This window comes from Pinus tabuliformis, chromosome 7 (assembly GCF_031772625.1).
Source record: "Pinus tabuliformis cultivar Carrire ecotype Pingquan chromosome 7, CPIR1, whole genome shotgun sequence".
Lineage (NCBI taxonomy): Eukaryota > Viridiplantae > Streptophyta > Pinopsida > Pinales > Pinaceae > Pinus > Pinus tabuliformis.
Window position 1 is genome coordinate 430,460,855 of NC_142293.1, and position 7,976 is coordinate 430,468,830.

Sequence of the window (7,976 nt, forward strand, 5' to 3'; positions counted from 1 at the left end):
AAAGCCAAGACATTGGTGAGGTGTGGCACAGGCGGTTGGGCCATTTGCATCATGGGGCTTTGAAGATAATGCAACAAATATCTACAAGACTTCCCAAAGGTAAACTTGAGCAAGTTGACACATGCAAAGGTTGTACCTTGGGAAAGTACACCAAGTCTTCCTTTCATGATCGAGATAGTTGAGCAGAGGCTATCTTAGAGTGATTTCATATTGATTTGTGTGGACCAATCTCGACGGCATCCACAACAAAGAAAATTTATTATGTGATTTTCTTTGATGACTATTCTCGTAAATGTTGGATTCATTTCATGCAGAAGAATGACCAAAATTTCACAAAGTTTTGTGAGTTCAAAGCTTTGGTCGAGAAAGAGTCAGGGAAGAAGATCAAGGCCTTGAGAAGCGACAACAGTGGAGAATATGTCTCTCAAGTGTTTAAGGAATTCTTTGCAATGGAAGAAATTAAGCGAGAGTTGACGGCACCTCATAACCCACAGCAGAATCGGGTGGTCGAGAGGAAGAACAAAACTATTGTAGGGGCAACACGGGCAATGTTGCATGACCAAGTTCTACCACTTCACTTGTGGGCCGAGGCATGCAACATAGTGGTCTATTTGCAGAATAGAAGCCCACATCAAATACTTTGGATGAAGACAGCAGGGAAAGTTTTCTCTGGTAAGAGACCAGATGTGGGTCACTTCAAGATCTTTGGCTCATCGGTATATTTCCATGTGACAAAGGATACATGGAAGAAGCTTGAGCCGACAGTAGAGTTGGGGATATTTGTGGGATACACTAATAAACCTCACAACTATCGGGTATACTTGCCTACTAGTCGGAGGACAATGGTTCACATAGATCTCAAGTTTGATGAGCAAAAGGCCATGTGAGTTTCCCTTGAGAGGGAGCTCCAACTATAGGCCGTGGAGGAACTATTGGTTCCTAAGGAGGAGGAGCCTCAAACTGATGTGGAGTAGCTGCATGCAGAGTTTCCAGGAGTGGAGACATCCACTCAAGTAGAGTCTTCTAGAGATGGACAGAAACGCACAAGAGAAGATGATAGATTGTTGGAGGATACGAGAGAGAATGTGGGAGCACCATCTTCTCAGTGCAGAAAAAGGAGGTCACCTGAGAGGTACACTGGATACATGGCCCTTGATGGGGAATGTGTTGAGACTGAGCCATCTTCCTTTGAGGAAGTAGTGCAAAAATCGATTTGGGTTGATGTTATGGTGGAGGAGTATGACTCCATAGTTTGTAACAGTGTTTGGGACGTGGTTCCGAGACCATAGAACAAGTTAGTTGTGAGTTCCCATTGGCTTTACAAGGTAAAGCAAGCTGTTGATGGTAGCGTGGAGAAGCATAAGGCAAGATTTGTTGCCTGTGGCTTTTCACAGGTCAAGAGTATCATGTTGTTGCAGTATATTTCGACAAAGGAGCAAGATGCTGACATTTTGACAAAGGCATTGTCAAAGTGTAAATTCGAGTTCCATAGAGACAGGATCCGGGTGGCAGATAATCCCTTTCTTTTTGAGAGGGAGTATTGAAATATGGCAACAAAAATATTCCAATTTAATTCTTCCTTGAATTAAAATCAAATTTAGTCTTAACAACTACTTGGAAATAATTAACTAATTTATTTTGAATTAAATAGTTGGAGAAATTCAAGTTAGAAGTCTTTCTGAAGTCATGCAAGAGTTATCCGTTAAATTAAGGAGATAAGATTGAGTTATATTTGAGTTGTAATTAGTTAACTCATTTTATTGAGTTAAGTCCAGTTAAATTAGTTCCAAACTATTTGAGGAATTAATAGTGAGTGAAGAGTCAATTGATGCATTAATGCACTCAACTATTGCTACTCTAGTTAACTGAAGATTCCCTCATCAGAAACTCATGCATGTCTATTATGAGAAAGACCCAGTTGAGATTAATGTGCAAGGATAGTGTACTGTCAGTTGCATGTGTTTTCTCATGGAGAAAACTCATGCATGCAGTCAAGTATTCATCCTTGAGGATTGCATTATTTTGAAGGTTGGTTTTCCACTTGGTAATAGGCTAATCATACACAAGGAACAATGCAAGAAAATAGGAGCTTGGACGACACAAAGGAAGGCTGGAGAGAAGCCAAGATTGCCTGTGAGCATTTGTGAGGATTTTACTGAGAGCTGGCTAGATGTGAGAGCTAAGGCTTTATATAATTCCTATGTATTTCCACCATGTATGATAATACAATACTATGGGGTTTTACTCGAGACTTTCTCGAAAGTATTTTCATGTGTATTGTGCCATTGATTCTTCTTCTTCTGGTTATATTGTTCAGCTCGATATTTAAGCTTCCACAAATTGATAGTAGAAGTAGGTTATAGTATTATGCTTTGATTTATATTGCATTATTAGGTTAACCTATCACAGATTTTCTACAAAGGACTTCTTCTGCTTTCCTCCCCATTGAAAGACTTGCTTTACACTTGCTAATGCATGTAAAGGAGTTGCAATAATAGAGAAATTGGCAATAAATCTCCTCCAATACTGTACTGCACCCAGAAAGCTGTGAACCTCGGTTACACTAGTAGGCTTAGGCCAATTTACAACTGCTTTAACTTAAGAAGGATCAATTTTTAGCTGACCATGACCAACAATATGAGCTAGGTAAACCAAAGACGTTTTCCTAAACTCACACTTTGACAATTTTACATAGAGTTTTTCTTTTTTCAATACTTCAAGCACTTTCTTCACATGGCATACATGTTCATTCCAACTTTTACTAAAGATAAGAATATCATCTAGATATACAAGAAAAAATTCATCAATGAAAGGCCTAAAGAGATCACTCATGACCCTCATGAAAGTGGTTGGAGCGTTGCAAAGTTCGAATGGCATCACCATCCATTCGAACAACCCCTGTTTGGTCTTGAAGGTGGTTTTCCACACATCCTTCTTGTTGTTGGGAAAAGTATCCAATACGGAATGACCCTATCCCACTCTAAGGGTGATAGTACCTCAGCAACAATCGAAGCAAAGCTATCTAATATTTCTTCTTTATGAAAGTAAAATAGGGGAGAAAGAGATCCACTAACCGATGTCTTTCGCTAATGCTTGATCCAATCTTCTCTCCTTGCTGCTTGCTCCTAGCTCCTTGCTCTTTCACTGGCCCAGCTACACCAAGATCCTGCAAAATGGCAAGAGAGGGAAACTACAAGAAGCATACATTCATAATTGATTCAAGGATTAGAATAAATCAAATACACAAGTATAACAATACATCATTAAGACACATGCATATAGAAGAACCTCAAATGCTTTATTAATGGAAGAAGTAAAGTTCAGGAAGTGATACAACCATAAAAGGCCCAATCCAGCATCACCTTCCCAGCAGAAAGAAATCTCCTCTTCACCTCCTTCAAAGAAAATCACCCAATAGTTCTAAACTCAAACCAACAACAATTCTTTACATTCACAAGATTCCAGCCTCCCTAGACCTCATGAGAGAGATCTATATATAGGAGTTTTGGAGAAAGGATGAGTCAGCTTGAGGCTGGCATGAAGCTGACTAGTGTCCTCTCTCACTTCAGTTATTCTTCAGTTCTTGAGTCCACTTGGAGGTTCTTGCTTCCACTTGGAGATCTAGACCCTCTTACTCATCACCAGTCGAATTCCCTGATCCAAGTGTCATTTTGGAAGCTTCCTGGGCATTGACACCTTGAGGAATGACTGTGCCACATGTCCCAACTCGCCCAGCGCAGGTAGCCTTCTTTGCAGTTGACATTCAGCGCAGGTAGACAGTGGAGCAGTTGACATTCAGCGCAGATGCTCAGTGGAGCAGTTGACATGATCCAGAATTGCCTTGTTTTTGAGTGTTTTCAGGTGGAGAACTTTTATTCAGTGTTGTGGTTTGCTGACCTTGTTCCTCTAGGGGTAGGAACAACATGTTTAGGGACTTTGGATTCCTTAGATTATGGACATTTCATGCTTCATGCTGTAAGGCACAAAAATGTCTATAACAGTTGCCCCCTAAAGTATGAGGTCGTTTATCGGGTGAAATGCTTTATTAGGAGGATCCGAAGTTCATTCAATCGCTGAGAGGTGACCTGTAATAAAATACAATACAATACATTATTTTTCATTTTGCTTTCATGATCTAGCTGAGAAGGGCATTCCCATGCTCAGCTTTATAAATTCATTTTGGTACATAGAACAGACGATCGTCTGATGGTAGACTGATAATTCTCTGCTGAAATTATCATCCTTTGAGTAGGATTATCATCTGCTGCAATGATGTACATGTCAAATGTCTTTATATTTCATGAATATATATCGCAGCCCGGATGGATGAAACTAGATCCGGGGTCTTCAAACTCGTTCGATCTTCACTCTAAGTACAAGTCGATCCATGTGAGAATTGCACTGAAGTCGAACATGGAAAGACATCGCTTGATTACCGGTCAATGATGTAAACCGTTAACAAGCGCGAGAGGAATCACCGATAATGATGATGACCCTCAAGGTACGGCAGTACAATCCACGTGGTGTGAATAAAGGACTTGGCGTCGAACACCACGCAGAATCTTTCGGTCGAAGGTCATTGATGTATACCTGTCGCCGGAAGTGAGAAACTTGCCATTGAGGCATGCAAGCTTCAAAGTATTGAAGGGGGTGTTCCTAGATCAACTCCTTGGATAATGAGCTGATGTCGACAAGGAGTGATCCATCAAAGGAGGGCCTTAATGAATCCCACATCAGTGACATGGAACAGAGCTAATGATTTAATGGAGGTGAAAACAATCTGTGACATATGATTCAGGGTGGCGGTCATGAATGGATGAAGGATAATGTATGGCAGTGGATGGGACACGGTTGACTCTTTCTGAACAACATCTCTTGAACATATAACGACACTGATGCGATGGATCGGTAGCATTACCCCAAATGTGGATGGTTTTGCGAGACCATGGTGATGAGACCGGTGAATGAAACAACCCAACCCGATGTGGTACGGAGGAAAAGTGTCATGTTCAAGAGCGACTTGCTACCATTAAAGCTTTGAGGTTCTCCCAATATTTGCCCAGTCATTTCTGACCAGTACCTCTTTATTTTTGTCAAGCTTGAGGAGGATAACATATGCTTGTTCTATAACCTGCCCTTCGGGCAAGCCCATCGCTATGTTTTAACGAGCCTAGCGATAGGGAAACTCGTTCTCGTCTAAAGACAAGTTTGTCGCTATTTAATCATTTTAGCGAGTCTAACGACAAGGATAACTCGGTCCTTTTCATTTTTAGAGAGTCTGAAAAGGTACATAAAGTCAACTCCAAAATTCCTTTTTCGTCATCTAATCCCTTAAGTCCGAAAAAGTATAAAACAATACAGAAGGGATGAGTTTTCGATAACTTTAACGAGCCGAATAAAACAAGCGCTCTACCTTTTTGTGCAATAATCCCTCAGGTCCAAAAAGATTAAAATCTAAAGGAGGGATAGCTCTTCCGGTCACTTTAACGAGCTGGAAGGCCAAAACTCGGCAAACTTTTCATATTTTACGAGTCAGATGAAAAGAGCTTAAAGAAGACTCGTCTTTTGAGGAACGAGTGATAAACAGGGATAGCAGCAGATTCCAGGTACAGGTTGGAATTTTCCAATCACGACAGTGTCACAAGGATGGCTAGGTGAAATCACTCTTCGCAGCTGTTCCTCAAAATGGGTAAACAATCATATGGAGGTGAACGATCGGCCAAATGGAAGTGGAGGTGGCAGGTGCAAACACAACCAAGGCTTTTTATGGCTGATAAATTTACGATCACAGTGGTTATTTACCGGGATAGGTTCATTTTTTATTTAAAAATGAGCTTAAACTCTGGGGGAAACATTGCTCACTGCTTTTATTTATTTTTTAACGAGCATGAAGACTGCGTTAAAACTGCTCGGATCTTGCGTTTATTTTTTTTAACGAGCATGAACTTTATGCTAAAACTGCTCGATTATACCAGTCATAAGATAAGAATGTCTCCTAAAAGATCCCATTTTTTATAGAGCTTGCGCCTTACCAAAGCTATGCTCCCTCTCATCCTTTCTTTATGCAAGTTCGGAAACGGCTAATCCTACGAGTTTAAAGGGTTAGACCTACAGGTTTAAAGGGAGGACCTAAAAATTTAAAAAATAAATAGTCGCCCCTTGCTTGCACTCCAAAAGGTTGCATGCCCCCAGGTATAAAACAGAGTTTCAAGGTTACCTCTACTTACCCTCCGCCAAAACATTTGTTTTAATCGACAGAGGCCTACCTCTTTCAGGTTACCCAAAGATTGTCTCGTTAATCTTTCAAACAAAACACTTCCTCGGCAACGTCTACCAAAATAGACAAGGGTGAATGACCTTTGTCAAACACGTAACTTTGACAAAAGAATCTTATTCCAGAACAACCCCTCTTCCATCCACGGACGGGGTACAGACTAGTCATATTCTCCCGCGGAAATTCTACTTTACACCCAGGGTTTTCTCTGCCCGAAGCAGACCAGGATGCATGCCCCCTGGGTTCCAGTCCCATCTTTCTGAATCACTCGCACTCATCGGGAAGAAGGACTGGGGGTGGAGACATTTCTTGATTGAATAGACCATTCAGGGTTGGTATGTGACTATTTGCGATGCGTGATCCCGGAAATGAAAGTTGGTCTACGAGCTTGACCATTCTTCCTTCGTGTGGAAAACACATTACTCTAAAGAGTGAGGAGACTATTGCTCCCATGCAATATATATAGTCTCGTCCAAGGAGTAGGTTATAATCCAAGGGTCCTTGAACGACCATCACGTTCATTTGAACGGTCTTCCCTTTCAATGTAACAGGCACATTGGGGAGGATCCCTAATGGTCGACTGGTTCCTTTATCGAAACCCGAGAGATTTCTTATCTCAGGCAAAAGCGCCGGGGAACCGAGTGCTTTCCAAGCAATAGAGGAAAGGATACTCACAGATGCCCCTTCATCAATGATAGTGCCAGCCATTACCATTCTGTATATTTGGACTATGATTCTGAATGGTATACTGGCTGGCAACTAGGGTCTGCCTAGTTGATTCCAATCAAAGGATACAACCAGGTTGCTTGGTGGTGGGACCGAATATATAGCCGGATATGACCTTGACGATGTTCCTTCCTGCGATAAAGGAATGGGCGCATTGCCCTGATGCTCGTCAGAGTCTGTGTTGATGAAAAGAATCTGGATGGTGTCATCCTTATTCTCTTCAGTGAGGGTGTCATTTGAAGATGAATCTTCAGTGACGGTGTCATTTGAAGATGAAACTTCTGAAGGGAGAACCGGGTCAACTGCCGTTTCGACCTTTGGACTTTCGTCCGGTCTGGATTCAGTAGGTTCATTTTCAATGACTGACGCTTCAGCTGACCACTTGAGTGGGCCAGCTGTATTTTCAACCAACGAAGGACTTGGCACGAGTTTTTTGTATCCAGGAGGAAGTCTTAACGGTGAAACAGGACGATCTTCCAAAACTCTCTTCGCTTCGTCTAAGAAGGGACAACGGTGGATGGCGTGATCGCCTTCACACAGTCTGCAGGGGGATCTTGCTCCCCCTCTTTGTCTTGAACCTTCACTTTCGCTGGTTAACGGTAAGCATTCAACATGGCTATCAGAGGTTGATGCTCCCGAACTGTGCAAACGAGGGGACCAGTCCCTTAGTATCCGGGGAATACAGGGACAATCTCTATGGAAGTGGTCTCCTCTACATATGACACATGGCGATTTAGGCCCGGTTTGTGCTGTGTGTGGATTTTTGTCAGATGTCTTTTGCTTGCCTCCAGTCACCTTAGGCTCCTTCTTCTTCTTCTCTCTCTTCTTCTTCTCCTTCTCCATGGGAGCTTGGCTTTTGTCGGCTCTACCTTGCGAAGATGAAGGATTGGAGGAAGAGTTATAGGAAGTAGAAGGCTGGTGGGCAGCTCTAGACTGATCTAACTGTTGACTCGACTGCTCAGGAACCATGGTGTTC